Below are 15,409 nucleotides of genomic sequence, written 5' to 3' on the forward strand. Positions count from 1 at the left end.
TCTGTGAGAGTTTGCCATTCATTGACAATAACAAAAAGTATACATTAAACCAATGGTGGGATTCAAATAATTCAACAACCAGTTCTCTGCCCTAATGACCAGCTCGATAGGCATGACTTGGTGGTCATGTGACCGTGTGGGCGTGGCCAACTCAACATCACTCACGTTGTAACACCTTAGCTGTTACAATGTAATAAGGGTTAACCAGAGAGGCAGTTTCTGTAAGCAGGGCAATAAAGATTAGGCTAGAAATAACAGCAGAATGTTTCCTTCCTGCCTTCTTTACAGGATTAGCCCTATAAAGTGGGAAAAAAACAAAATAAGATTTCTTCCAACAACTGCTTCCCTGAACTGCTTAGAAAGTTAACAACTGGCTCTCCCAAATAGGTGCGAACTGGCTGAATCCCACCACTGCATTAAACCCACTCTGTGTTAGTTTTCCAGAGCATTGGATAATCCCACTGCCACCACCATCTTTGGTCTAACGATATCAGATTTCCTGCAGGAATTTGGATCAATCGCCTGCAACAGAAACTGTGTTGACCTCTATGGAGTTGAGACTCTAGAGCAGTAATGGTGAACCTTTTCGGCACCAAGTGCCGAAAAGGGAGCACTTCACGCGTGTCAGGGCTGAGACCAGGAAGTGAAAAAATTGTATGTGTTTCCTTTAGTTTTAGTTCTACAATATGTTTCTCCTGCAAACACTGGGTCATATGAGTTGCTAGTTTTGATATCCTTCAGAGTTCAATTGCACACAAAGCAGAAATTAAATACAGGTAGTCCTCGACTTACGTTCATTTAGTGACTGTTCAAAGTTACAACGGCACTGAAAAAAGTGACTTATGACTATTTTTCACAGTTATGACCTTTGCAGCAGCATCCTCCTGGTCATATAGAATCAAAATTCAGATGTGGTAATAAGAGGTGGGAGCAGCAAGCACTAGGAAAGCACCAGGTTCTCCAAGGGCTCTGTTTCCATCACATAATCTAATAGCTCTTCATCCCATATCTAGTTAATCATAATCATCACCAGCAATGGAGCAGCTCCTCCTTCACTTGCTCTGCACTGAAATTAGCTGAACTTGGGAATCAGATTGGATGCTTGAAAAATATTGCACAGCAAGAATAGATGTTGATTCGTGCATCTTTTATTAATGACTCATAAAGTAGCCATCTCCTCCTTAAATCAAGGGTTTGTTAGAACAGTGGCCCTCCACCTTCTGGGCACCAGGGACCAGTTCTGTGGAGAGAGGTTTTCTGCAGACCGGAGGAGGCGTGATTTCATTTGCTGCCTTGCATCCCACAAATGGGGCTTCACTTGTTTCTGCGGCCCAGTTTCTGGCATGCCGTGGCCCGGAGCAGGGGTTGGGGACTCCTTTGTTAGAGGGCCAAAGTTATGAAGAAAAACTTTTCTATAAAATACATGCTATGATAGACACATATCCAGCTTCCAAGATTCTGATCTCTAACCTCTTTTTCTTAACAAATACATTTGTCCAAAAAACTTCGCCGAAATCTAGTTTTTCTTGGTTTTATACACATGAGAAGACGCACAGTATTTCTCTTAGAGGATTCTGTCATGCTGAGAAAGGTGAAAGGAAGAGAAGAAGAAGACAACCAGCGGGATGGTGGATGCACTCAATTCCAGTAATGATGAGTGTATCATTGGAAGACTTCAAAAACCATGTTAGGGATGTAAGTGGAATCTTCTTTGACTGGTTTCTCATCTCGTGTAGAGAAGAACTGAGATTCTTGAAAGCTTGTCTCTCTTTTGAGGTGGGGATTGACAAAAATATTGTTTGACAGCCCCCCCCCTTCTTTCAATTGTGTCTGACTTTTAGAGACTGCCTGGACAAAATCCTGTAGTTTTCTTGGCAAGTATTTTTTTCAGAAGGGTTTGCCGTTGCCTCCTTCCTAGGCCTATGAAAGAATGACTAAACCAAGGTCATCCAGTTGGTTTTGTACCCAGGTTGGGACTAGAACTCACGGTCTCCTGGTTTCTAGACCGATGCCTTAACCCAGAGGTGTCAAACTCGATTTCATGGGCCGCATCAGGGTTGACAGCTGTATCAGGGTTGTTTGACCTCAGGGGCTGGTGTGGGCATGGATAGAGTAGACGTGGCCCATTGATGGGTTGCTCCCGGTTGTGAACCGGTAGTAAAATCAGGACGTCATCTGGATGCTCCTGTGCATGCGCAGGAGCTCCTGAGCTCTTTTTTTTGGCCATGACGGCCTCCTGCAGCCCTCTGCCAGTGAAACCCAGCCTTGGGTGGGCTACACGTACCCCCAAGGCCTAATTTTGGGCCGTAACAGCCTCCTGCAGCCCTTTGCCAGTGAAAATGGATCTCCATTTTTGCTAGCAGAGGGCTGCAGGAGGCCGTTGTGGCAAGAAATGGGGCCTGGGGGTGTGTGGCCCACCCAAGGCTGGGGGTATGTGTGGCCCTCCCAAGCTGCATTTTTGCTGGCAAAAGCACTGCGGGCCGGTCCTTCACTGTTTCCAGGGTGGCCTAGCAGGCCAGATCTAAGCACCCTGTGGGCCGGATCTGGCCCACAGGCCTTGAGTTTGTCAACCCTGCCTTAACCAATACTTATCGGCATTTCCTTAAATTTGACTATTTCTTTAATTTGCTTCAATCTATGTTGAAGAGTACATGATTTCCAAGTTTCCAATCAGATCTTTCTCAAACCTAGCTTAAAATGCCAGGAACTGGAGTTGGGAATCATCTTGATATCTGAGCTACATTCTTCCTCTGCCTTCTCAATGGATAATACAGTATATTGATTTTATTATCAGTCCTCCTGTGTAAACCAGATAGAAGCACGATTAGATGAACTAAATCTACTTTACTGCAAGGCTACATTAACAGAATCTTGCAAGTCTGAAGGGGCAAACTTCCCATCTCCACTTCTATCTTTCTGAATGTATGCTCCTTCTGTTGTGACCCAGGCCCAAGTAGGTAGTAGTAGAAGCCAACAGTTCCAAAATAAACAGACTTTATTAGAACAGCTGAGAATTAACTCATTGCCAGCGTAGTCCAAACTAAATCAAAACAAAGTCTTCATAAAGTCTTATCACCAACTTTGGTATAATTAGCCAAACTCCCAAAGGCTTCTCTTGGCAAAAGTTCAGAAACAGAAGATGCTGAGCAAGATAAGAAACAAGTCTCTCAATGTTGTTTTCCAACAAAGAGGCCAAGAGCCGTTGCTGGTCTTTTAAGCCTTATGGGAGGGGCCAATCATCTCTTGGCCCTACTCCCGAGTCGTCCTCTCTGTTTTAGCTGTGGCTCTTTTACAACCAGCTTGGCTGTCTCAGGAATTCTGGGAGTTGAAGTCCACAGATTGTAAAAGAGCCACAATTGGTGGCCTGCTGCCACCAATGACCTCCCATCGACCCGTGCGCTCCCACAGAGAGGGCCTCCTCGGGGTGCCATCAGCCAAACAGTGCAGGCTGGTGACCCCCAGGGGGAGGGCCTTCTCTGTGGGGGCACCTATCCTCTGGAATCAATTGCCCCCAGAGATAAGGAGAATCCAAGACCTCAGTGCCTTCCGCCGTGCCCTTAAAACTTTCCTTTTCCAGCAAGCCGGGCTGGCCTAATTTTTTAAGTGTTTTTAAGTGTTTTGTTTATCATTTTTAATTAATGGGGCCAAATTTATATATATATATATATTTAATTGTATTTTAATATTTGTACTTGATGTTTTTACTTGGCTGTTCACCGCCCTGAGTCCTCAGGGAGAAGGGCGGTATACAAATTTAAAATAAATAAATAAATAAATAAATTGCCCACCCCTGGTCTAACTTAATTGCACCATGCAAAATACTAGGCTGGAAAATGTAATCAGTTGAACTGTGGGGTCTTTGGTGCTTTCTCAGTTTGGTTGTTTTCTTGCAGATGTTTCATTAACATCAGGACCATTACCCCCAACATTGATAGGGGAGGACAGTAGAATATAACATGAGGGAAAACCTCACTCCCTACTAGCACTGATGATGTTACCTAGTTTGGTAGTGAGGTGCAAGAAAATAGCATAGCATAGCATAGCACAGCATAGCATAGCACAGCAGAGTTGGAAAGGACCTTGGAGGTCTTCTAGTCCACCCCTCTGCTTAGGCAGGAAACTCTATACCACTTCAGACAAATGGTTATCTAATCTCTTCTTAAAATCTTCCAGTGTTGGAGCATTTACAACTTCTGGAGGCAAGTTGTTCCACTGATTAATTGTTCTCACTGTCAGGAAATTTCTCCTTAGTGCTAGGTTGCTTCTCTCCTTGATTAGTTTCCACCCATTGCTTCTTGTCAAAATAACCAAGGTCAGACTGTAATCAGTATGTGAAATAATGCATTTCTCCATTTTTCCTTAAGAGCTACTGGGTTTCAAGGCTGCAGGGACAACATAAACCATAGCCAGATTTGGCCAAGACTTGGGGCTTGTGCCAAACTGGTTTCAAAGTAAGTTAAGCTGTTCCTTCCTGTATCAAAGGTGGACTTCCTTATGAAGTCACTTAAAAGCTTCCTAGGTCTTTTGCGATAGGGAAACTTAGCAAGGCCAAGCATTTCTTTTTTATATATTATTTCTGAAGGCTTCTATACTGCTAAAGTCCCAAAGGCTCAAAGAATCAAAAACACTGGATTAATAACATCTGACATACAGAACACTAACTAACCATGATTGTGCCACTCATAGAACTAGGTTAAACCTCCCATCCTCAAATATTCTAAAAATTCCTAAAGAGGTAAGGTTTTGCAACCCTTTAGAAGCTAAAATCCAATGTGGTGGCGGCTGCCTCAGTATCTGAGAGTTGTTTAGCAATAGCACTTAGATTTATATGCTGCTTCATAGTGCTTTACACCAGTATCTAAATGGTTTACAGAGTCAGCATATTGCCCACAACAGTTTGGGTTCTCATTTTATCAAACTTAGAAGGATGGAAGTCTGAGCCAATCTTGAGCCGGTGAGTATTGAACTCCTGGCAGTGAGCAGAGTCAGCCCACAATACTGCATTCTAATCCCTGCACCATCAGGGTTCCTGTTTCACAGATCACTGAGAAGGTTCATCTCCAACAAAATTGTATGTGGCATACCCTAAAGAAGAGACTCTCAGCAAAGCCAATCTTACTAAACTCATTTAAAGGGCAAATTCATTCATGTTCTAGTATCTAGAACATAAACTCTCCCACTTGCAAACACTATGGCTACCCTTGATTGTCACGAGCCTGTTTCATTTAGCAAGGTGTCCCAGTTTGGCGATTAACACCAAAACTTTGCATAGTGTTACTAATGAAAGGCATTTAAAGAGTTAAAAATGGTTGACGCCCCCCCCCCAAATCTGAACTATAGCCTAGAACAGTGATGGCTAACCTTTTTGCTGTCGCGTGCCAAAAGTGGGGGGAGCACGTGGAGGTCGTGCGCGTATGTGCTCATGCCCATAATTCAATGCGCGTGCGACCCCCCCGTTCTTCCCCCGCTTTTGGCATGCAATGGCACGATGGACCCAGTAGGCCCGTTTTTTGCCCTCCCCAGGCTCCAGAGTCTTTCTAGGAGCCTGGGAAGGGCAAACATGGCCTTCCCCACTCCCCTGGAGGCCCTCAGGAAGCTGGAAACGACCCATTTCCCAACTTCCAGTGGGATTGGAAGGCCCGTTTTTCACCCTCCCCAGGCTCCAGAGCCTTTCTAGGAGCCTGGGGAGGGCAGAAATGGCCTTCTCCACCCCCCTGGAGGCCGGAAACAACCCGTTTCCCAACTTCCGATGGGACTGGAAGGCCCGTTTTTCACCCTCCCCAGGCTCCAGAGCCTTTCTAGGAGCCTGGGGAAGGCAAAAATAGCCTTCCCCAACCCTGTGGAGGCCCTGCGGTGGCTGCAAACAGCCCATTTCCTGACTTCCGGTAGACCCGGAAAGTCTGAAAATCAGCTGGCTGGTGTGCGCATGCATGCTGGAGCTGAGCTAGGGCAATGCTCGTGTGCCTACAGATATGGCTCTGCATGCCACTTGTGGCACGCGTGCCATAGGTTCACCATCACGGGCCTAGAAGCTATGATTTTTGCTACCTAAAAGAATAAACAAGAAGACTTTTTGTGTCCACCAAATAACTTATGCTGAGTCAGGTAGAGTCAGGTAGCATCGAGATTGTTAGCAGGAAAAAAAAGCTAGGAAGAATGGGGTAGGCCCATGAGCTAGGGAAAGAACCCATCTCAATGGGAAAGCACTTGGCTCTTTCCCCTTTCCTTTGCAACTCTAGTTAAATCACCACCAGGCAGTAGTAGCTTCTGTAGGAACCTTAGAGAATCATTGGGCTAGAATCATTAGGATGTAGGGGAGGGGCTTGGACTTTCTTCCTTCTCAATGATCCTTGCAGAAATTATGTGAATGGCTCTAATCGAGATCCAGGAACACTGGTGACCCACCTCCCATAATCCCAGTGACCTTCCTCCATTAACATTTAAGTTGCTGCAGCCTCAGACAGGATCCTTACATTGTCCAAGTGTCAGTGGTACATTTCATTCCACATGAGTGGAATGTCAATTGTTCAGTCAACACAGAGAGAGCAATTTATTCTTTGAGGGTGAGAAGGAAAGCAGGAAGATAGGGAGCATACAAATGGTGGCATGATTGTCACTTAAAGGAGAAACCCGTGAATGGTTGTGACTAGGGATGTGGTTTTAAAGAAATGAGGAAATATAGCTGAGAAGAGCTGTCATTTTTTATCTTTATTATTATGCAAGAGCAACCCAGTATACTATTTCTCTGCGGGGCTATGACATTTCAGACCAGGCCTTTATTTACCAGAGCGAAAAGCCTGTTAATCTGGCAGTTTGGCTACACAATTGCAGTCCTCTGACAATTAGGAAGAAGCCTGGCTTCCTGTCCAGTCCTTCTTGAAAGAAACAACTGAAATAAATTAGCTCCAAAGAGAATTTAAAAAGAGAAAAAGAAACACCGAGGCAAACGGGGTTATCAAAAGCAACAGAACTGGAGAGCATGTTTTTTTTGTTGTTGATTGCTGGTGTGTTTGTTAACGTTGTGAATATGCATAGAAAAAGTTAAGCAAATAAGCTTTCTGAAGTTGTAGTTCCCAAGTCTTGAATCCAGCATAATCCGGCCTATAGACCAGTGACGGCTAACCTTTTTGCCGTCGCGTGCCAAAAGTGGGGTGGGGTGGGGGGGAGAGTACGGGGGGTGTTGCACATGTGCATGCCCACACCCATAATTCAATGTGCCCCGCCCCCGTGCATGCACATGCGCTCCCCCGCTTTTGACACGCGATGGTCCGGTGGACCCGGAAGGCCTGTTTTTTTTGCCCTCCCCAGGCTCCAGAGGCTTTCTAGGAGCCTGGGGAAGGCGAAAACGGCCTTCCCCACCACCCCAGAGGCCCTCCGGAGGCCAGAAACGGCCTGTTTCCCGACTTCCAGTGGGCCCAGAAGGCCCGAAAATCAGCTGGCCAGTGCACGCATGTGCACTGGAGCTTAGTTAGGGCAACATTCGCATGCCCACAGATATGGCTCCACGTGCCACTTGTGGCACGTGTGCCATAGGTTTGCCATCACAGCTACAGACTATATGAATCTTATTTCCACTTAATGTTCTGACCTAGGTGTTCCCAAACCACGAAGCAGACTCCTTATCCCGACAAAAATCCCTTCTTATTAAGTTACTGTTTCTCTCATTCACACTTAGAATGAATTTCTCTCATTCACACTCAGCAGTCTTTCAAGGGAGAATTTACAGCCACAGACCTTATCTGGCTTGGAGAGCTGCCAGGCCGATATCTTCAAAACTTGGCAAGGAGTCTCGGAGAGTCGAACTAATTGTCTCCTGCAAACTCCACTCCCCTTTCACTCCTCTTTTATTCCCTCTGGGAGGGGCCATTCATCATCCACCTGTGGCCTTACTCCCAAGTCAACCCTTGTTCTTTAGCTGTTCCCTTCGTCTGGCAACTCTGCGCACACGCACACTGGGAACATCTGTTTGTCTGCCTCACTAATATCTGACTCTGAAGGTAGCTGATAACTGGCATCTGGCCCTGGCCCCCTCTCTGCCTCCAACGCAGAGCCCTCATCAGACTCCAGGACTGGCCCATGTTCCTCCCAACCTCCTCATTGTCCGAATCTGCTGCCAGCTCCACTAGCTGCTGGCAGGCCACAACACTTAAGAACTGGAGTCGTGAAATTGGTGCAATAATGTGTCTTTTGAGAGAATAACTTTTACATTTGTTTATGTGGTATTGTTAAAATGGACCATGCTGCCCTCAACAGTTATTCTGAGATATCTGTTGAAGGCCGCATGGTGTTATGCAGATCCCAATATGTCACCATCATTAATGTCATTAATCTCTTCTTGTCTGTCACTCTTGCAGGTTACCACTGGGAAGTATTATGTCAATCCTAACTGAGATCTGAGCTGTTTGTTTTTGGGGAGTTTTCAAAATTAAACCTAGGTGATCCTTCTGTATAGCTTTTGTTAGGATATGGTTTGAGCCTAACAAGTTGTGCAGGCAATATATGTGTTCTGTGACTTTAATATGAATATGTATTGTGTGACTTTAAAGTTTTACTGCTGATTCATTGTAATGCTGAGTCATGCTGTAATTGGATAATCAGTGGTTGTGAACGTATTTAAGAAAGGTACTGTAACTTATTCAGTTGATGATAAGCTACCATTGTGTGAGGAGTTGCTATCATTGTGCTATCATCGTTGATGGATCTGCTACCATCGTGGTTTGTGAACCAGAGTGAGTTTGTTATTCTAACCAACTACTATTTGTGTGGTAAGAAGATTCTTGTATCACTGGACTGTGTTTGGAAAAACCATGACTTTCACATTTATTGGGATACTTATCATGAAAAGGGGGTTTAACTTTACCTTGAGCAGGGCTTGGACTAGAAGACCTACAAGGTCCCTCCAGAATCAGAGTATAGAATAGAGCTGGAAGGTACCTTGGAAATCTTCTAGTCCAATCCCCCACTCAAGCAGGAAACCCTATACCCGTGATGGCGAACCTATGGCACGTGTACCATAGGTGGCACCCTTAGCCATATCGGTGGGCACACGATCTCAGTCGACAAACGGGCTGTTTCCGGCCTCCAGAGGGCCTCCGGGGGTGGGGGTGGGGAAGGCCGTTTTTGCCCTCCCCAAGCTCCTAGAAAGGCTCTGGAGCCTGGGGAAAAGCAAAAAACGGGCCTTCCGGTCCCACCGGAAGTTGACAAACGGGCCATTTCCAGCCTCCGGAGGGCCTCTGGGGGGGGGGGGAAGGCTGTTTCTCCCTCCCCAAACTCCTAGAAAGGCTCTAGAGCCTGGGGGGGGAGAGAAAAACAGGCCTACTGGGCCCACCATGCCATTGCGTGCCAGGAGTGGGGGGGGAGCTGGGGGGTCATGGGGGCATGAACGGGGGCAGGGCAAATAGAGTTATGGATGTGGGCACACGTACATGTGACCCCCCCCCAACACGCAATGGCAAAAAGGTTAGCCATCACTGCCCTATACCATTTCAGGCAACTCTTGTTATTCTACTAAAATACTCTGATATTCTGTTAAAAGCTCCTGATAAACTTTCCTAAATTTCCAAGGTTGCAATAACATTGCAAGAGGACCAGCAAAGCAGGCTGTGGAAATTCATTCTACATTTCAACTTAACCTGCTAATATATTAGTTATCATCTCCCAGAATGAATTAACTACGCCGGCCAGGGATTCTAGGAATTGAAAGTCAATACATCAGGAGGGCATTGGGTGGAAAAGAAGGCTAATATAGACTAACATGTTGTTTGGTGCAGAGAAGGATTATGGAAAAGTTGGGTAATAGCCCAGATAGGATCTTGAGTCTTCCAAATCATTGCAACGGACGCTCTCTCTTTACAAAAATACATTCTTTCAAAAATTCCTCTTCTATGCTATGTTGTAGCTTGAGGCCAAAATAATCTCTGGAAATCAATATGAGCCTCATGAAAGAAGACGCCTGTCAGCTCATGTATTACCGATATGATGTTGTTTCAAATTATGACCAGGAAGTCACTCAGTCTTCTGTGAAATCTTGCAGTACACACACTCATCATCATGGCGTCTCCCCATTACCCATAACTTGTCCAAGAGAATATCTACATGTATCTCCCTATAGTATTTTTTATCCAACTAAAGTATTTTCTTCATGGGAAAAACTATCACAGAATCCAGCTTTTATTTACAGAGGTTGGTTTCCTCTCTTGGCAACACACACACTTTTATAGTTGTGATTATGCAGCCTTGCCTAATTCTTGCTTTCAGTAATGTGTTTGCTCTGCTCTTGGGGAAATTACAGGATGAATAATCCACATTTTAGTGTGGCCCCTGTTTCGTCCATTGTGGTTATCTAATGGATCTTTTAGAAAAACCTGATGTTATATGAGCAGGCTATTTTTTTTGTAACAGGACAACTGCTAATTTTTCTTCCTTTTTCACCTATGCACAGAAACTCTAGATCTTTTTCACAGGGTTATCAATTCTCTGGGACAGATTTGAGGCATGGAGTTTATGGAGGATGGGAAATGTACCCTTTCTGCTGGTGGATGCTGTTCTATCAATGGATGTTGGAAAACGATGATTCCCTTCTTATGCAAATGTTCCCCTCCTTTCCTTCTATATAACTGTTCTGTCCCCGTACCACACAGGCACCCCCACAGACGGCCAGGAGTTAATAAACCACATGACAAAACTCTTTGAAGATAAAGCTGGCAGCAACCCAGTAGCTAGCTGCCAATTCAGACTTTACTCACACAAAACAAAGATTAGACTGCAAGCATTCCGATAAAACAGGCAGAATTTCAACAATACAAGGATTAATCCAAATGCAGTCCGATAAAGCAGGCAAAGTCCAGTAATGTAGAGATCATGGATTATTTCCAGTTTTTGCTCGTCACAAACTGAACCGGCCACCACACCCATATTTATATCCTGTGGGGTGTGGTCCAGTGACTCAGCTAATCTCTGGCATGCCTTCCCCTCTGCTGCGCATGCTTCTCCCTGCGCCTCTGCTGAGGATCCAGCCAGCACTTATCTTCTTCGTCGCTGTCCACCTGTGGCTGCGGGGACGTGCTTGGCTCTGAGCCTATCGTTTGGCCTTCGGTGTCCTCTGGAGGCATTGCCAGAGAGGAGGGTCCTGGAGAGGGAGGCCAACTCCTCTTCCTCACTCTCAGAGTCTGCATCTGTCGATAGTCCAGGCTCGGGCAACGGAGCCACAACAATAACACAGAAATAAATTGAAAGTATTTGATTCTGGTTTAAAACTACAACCAAAATTGGTCTTCATCTGGAAAACTATGCTTGCTATGCTAAGCAAGCCAAGATCTGAATTCTTAATCTTAATTGTGTTGGTCTGTTTTAATTATTTATTTTAAATATTCGTGTCGTGGTTTTTTTCTGGCTTAATAGCACTTAAAGTAGTAGAAGAGAGTTTAAGCTAAGCATGGTTGTCTGAATTTGGGTGTACCGGACCTTAAGGCCAGTTAATAAAAGTAATATTTAATAGGCAAGAAGAGAGGAACAAGGAAAAGGCTGATGAACATTTTAAAGAAGCTTACTTTCCCATCAAATCTAAAATGGCTCTGCTCTCCCTGACATTTAATTCAGTTTTATAAACCTGCATTGCATTTTAACTCCCATTCCGAAAAAGAAATGTAATAAAGAAATGGCAAAGGTTGGAGGGGAAATTATTGTACTGTATATGCTGCAACTAATTGATTGATTCCATTTCCACAGCTAAGACTAATTTCCTCCTAGTCGTGTTGATCAATCAAAAATAAATGCACAGACACTCAACCCCCCAAATTAAAAACCTTCATTAACATTTACATTTGCAACCACCAACTGACATTTTGAGCAATTAAATATATTTTTATCGCCTGACTTCAGCAAGACGAATATTTTCCGAATGGCTTCTCAAAAAGAAAAGTAGTTTGAAAAATAAAAGTGTAGTATCTTTGATAGTTTTCAGGAGAATTAATACATCTGAATAAATCAGTTTATCTCACTAGGGTACAAGAAATCTAACTAGTTTTCTTGTAAACAGGGAGGTGTTTTAACGTTTTATTGCCTATCCTTAAGGCAATATTTTTACAAAGCCAATTTAAAGAGATGTTCAGTTCTGTTAATGAAGGTATTGCTCTAAAGGTTTACTTTTTTAATGGGTGTCACTCAGTGGTGGGTTGCCCCTGGTTTGGACGTAAAACCGGCGGGAGGCTCTGCCCACTGACCCGGACGTCATCAGGAAGTTTCTGCGCATGCGCAGAAGCACACGAGCGAGCAAAGCAAGAGCGCGCGTGCGGTCCCATTGCAAACCGGTAGTAAAGATAAGTAGAACTCACCCCTGGTGTCACTTTATTTTTCATGCATTGCAGTTTCTTGTGCTCCTGAAAGCTCCATTCATAGCCTGGTTACTGGTTATGAATTTTGGTGGAACTATACCTAGAAATTGCCCTAAGGGTTAGAATTGTTGGAATTCTAGATAAAACAAAATCTACCAGCTTGACTGTCAGGTGTGAGGATCATCTTCCCAGTGCATGTGCACCAGCCGGCTGCTCTTCCGGTTTCTGGCACATGTGTGTGTGCGCGCTCCCATTTTGGCGCTCAGTGCCAAAAGGTTCACCAACACTGGCTTATATGGACAAAAAAAAAATGCACACACATGCTTAATTTCTTAAGTCATTTTTGGATGTACCTAATATATAGTTAAAGAGAGATTTTCTGAGTGGCACACTAAAAATTCCATGTGGCGAGTCATCATTCTTTCTGGATTGCAAAGGAATAAAAGGAAGGTTTTAAAGTTTAAAAACATTTGGCAAAAAGTCTGCTGAAAGTGCTTCTGAACAAAATAGAATTCAAAGTGACAAATGAACTGGACCTTTGTGGGATTTTTTTGTTCTGTTTTGTTTACTAGATAATTTTATTTATTTATTTTTTTATTGGTTCGATTTATATGCCACCCTTCTCCAGAGACTCAGGGCGGCTTATAATGCGTTAAGCAATAGCTTTCATACTTTTGTATATACCTGCTTAGTAGGGCTTTTGAACCCCCCCAAGTGGTGTTCTTTTTTATACAAAGTCAGCTTATTGCCCCCACAATCCGGGTCCTCATTTTACCTACCTCGAAACGATGGAAGACTGAGTCAATCTTGAGCCTGGTGAGATTTGAACTTGTAGTAATTGCAGGCAGCTTGTGTTACTTAACAGCACTTTAGTCTGCTGCGCCAAGAGGCTCTTATTTGATGGTTTTTATAAAACACAAGATAAAGGTAATATGAACCAGACTGTGTTGCTGACTGTAACTATGGAGAAGCTGACTTTGATTCTGACTGCAACTATGGAATGCCATTTGAGATGAAAGAATTAAGGGCACGGGAAGACAACACAGAAAAAAGAGGGGAAGCTTGTTTTTTCTTTCTTTCCCTTGTTTCAGACACTTTCAATTTTGGATTATAATATCATAATGGCAAATGCTAGACAAGCAGCAAAAATAGCAGACGGGAAGAGAATATTCCTAGCCCGGGGTGAAATCCAGCAGGTTCTGACAGTTCTGGAGAACCGGTAGCAGAGATTTTGAGCGGTTCAAAGAACCAGCAAATACCACTTCTGGCTGGCCCCAGAGTGGGATGGGAATGGAGATTTTGCAGTGTCCTTCCCCTGGAGTGCAGTGGGAATGGAGATTTTGCAATATCCTTCCCCTGGAGTGGGGTGGGAATGGAGATTTTGCAGTATCCTTCCCCTGCCACGCCTACCAAGCCACATCCAGCAAGCCACACCACGCCCACCAAGCCACGCCCACAGAACCGGTAGTAAAAAAATTGGATTTCACCCCTGCCCTAGTCAACCTGCACAAGAAAGGAATTACACCAGTTTTATTTCAGAATAATTGGAGGAGATTCGGATGGAGGTGCCAGGTGAGACTACACAAAAACTTCAAAAGTGCAAGGTGAAATTGAAAGGGATGATACTGAATTAGGTGCTGCAGACATTGATTTTTCCTAAAACTTTAACATGGATTTGGATTCCAAATGCTTATCGTCATATATAAATGGAACACACCCTCCTCAAAGGAGACAAAAACAATTCGTTATTTGAAAAGCTAAATTCCATATTTTAGGATTATAGTACAATGTTATGTTAGAATATCCTTTTAAAGCATTCTCAGAGGGGTCCAATAATCATAAAATGATACTTTTTGATGAATTACTTTTATTTTTAAATCGTAAGAATATTTTACATTTCTTAATACCTAGCGCATTGAAGTTTGAAAACTGGATATTCTGATTCTTCATTCCGCAATTGAGGTATATAACTCAAACTAACTTTTTAATTCCTTGTAAAACTTAATTGTTGGTTTCTCTTCAAGCACTGCATCTGTGAAGGATCCTAAAACTGGAGATACCCCGTTTCCCCTAAAATAAGACAGCCCCTGATAATAAGCCCAATCAGGCTTTTGAGTGCATGCGGTAAAATAAGACCCCCCCTGAAAATAAGCCCTCCCCCAAAATATTTAAATGCATGTGCAGATGGTCCCCGCCATTTCTTCTGGTTAGGGAGACAGAGCTGGAAATCGGGTAAGACAGCAAGACGAGCCCTTCTTGCTCCATGCACCCCAAAATAATAAGACCTCCCCGAAAATAAGGCCAAGCACTTATTTCAGGGTTCAAAAAAATATAAGACAGGGTCTTATTTTCAGGGAAACATGGTAGCCTACCAGCCAGGGTATCTGGACTACATTGCTTAAATAATACATCTTTCAGTATTATTCTATAACATATTCAATGTTTGCCAAAGTATTTTACATCTGATCTACAGTATTTCCTCCCTTGTTTAGTCCAAACATTCCAGCAAACTTCAATAGATGTGGCACTGCCACAGTGACATCAAAAGATGTTGATGTCACGGTGGCAGTGAGACATCAAAAGCGGCTCAGCTGTTCCCACCCCACCATCCTTTCGGTGGGCTAATAAAAATGTTAATGTCTTTTTCAACATTTTAAAAAAGTGATTATTCCACTGAGAATCAAAGCTCTGGAAATACACTTCAATGGCAAGCACTTGAGGACTTTGAAGGTCCACAAAAATGAACCAGGGATTTTTGGATTCTTAATTCTGCTCTATACTGAGGAGAAAAGAGATCCCTCTCTTCCTTTTAGGAACTCTTGTGTCAAAGCAGCCTTCAGTATTCAAAGACAGTGAAATCTGTTGCTTACAGGAAAACCTGCATCATTGGATATAGGAATGAATAGAGTTGCTGATAGGATCAGCAGTTGATAATGCAACTGAGGTTGCATTATCAAAAGGCAATGTTTTTTCCCCTTTTAATGACCCTGTAATCCCTTGCATCAAGGGGTGGAGCCGGAGTGATTGAATGGAGCTGAGAGTTTACTGGCTGGATGCCCTTCCTGATGCCTATGAGG

Source organism: Pituophis catenifer, unplaced genomic scaffold (genome assembly GCF_029215685.1).
Source record: "Pituophis catenifer annectens isolate HBS135680 unplaced genomic scaffold, rPitCat1.0.hap2 SCAF_6, whole genome shotgun sequence".
Classification (NCBI taxonomy): Eukaryota; Metazoa; Chordata; class Lepidosauria; order Squamata; family Colubridae; genus Pituophis; species Pituophis catenifer.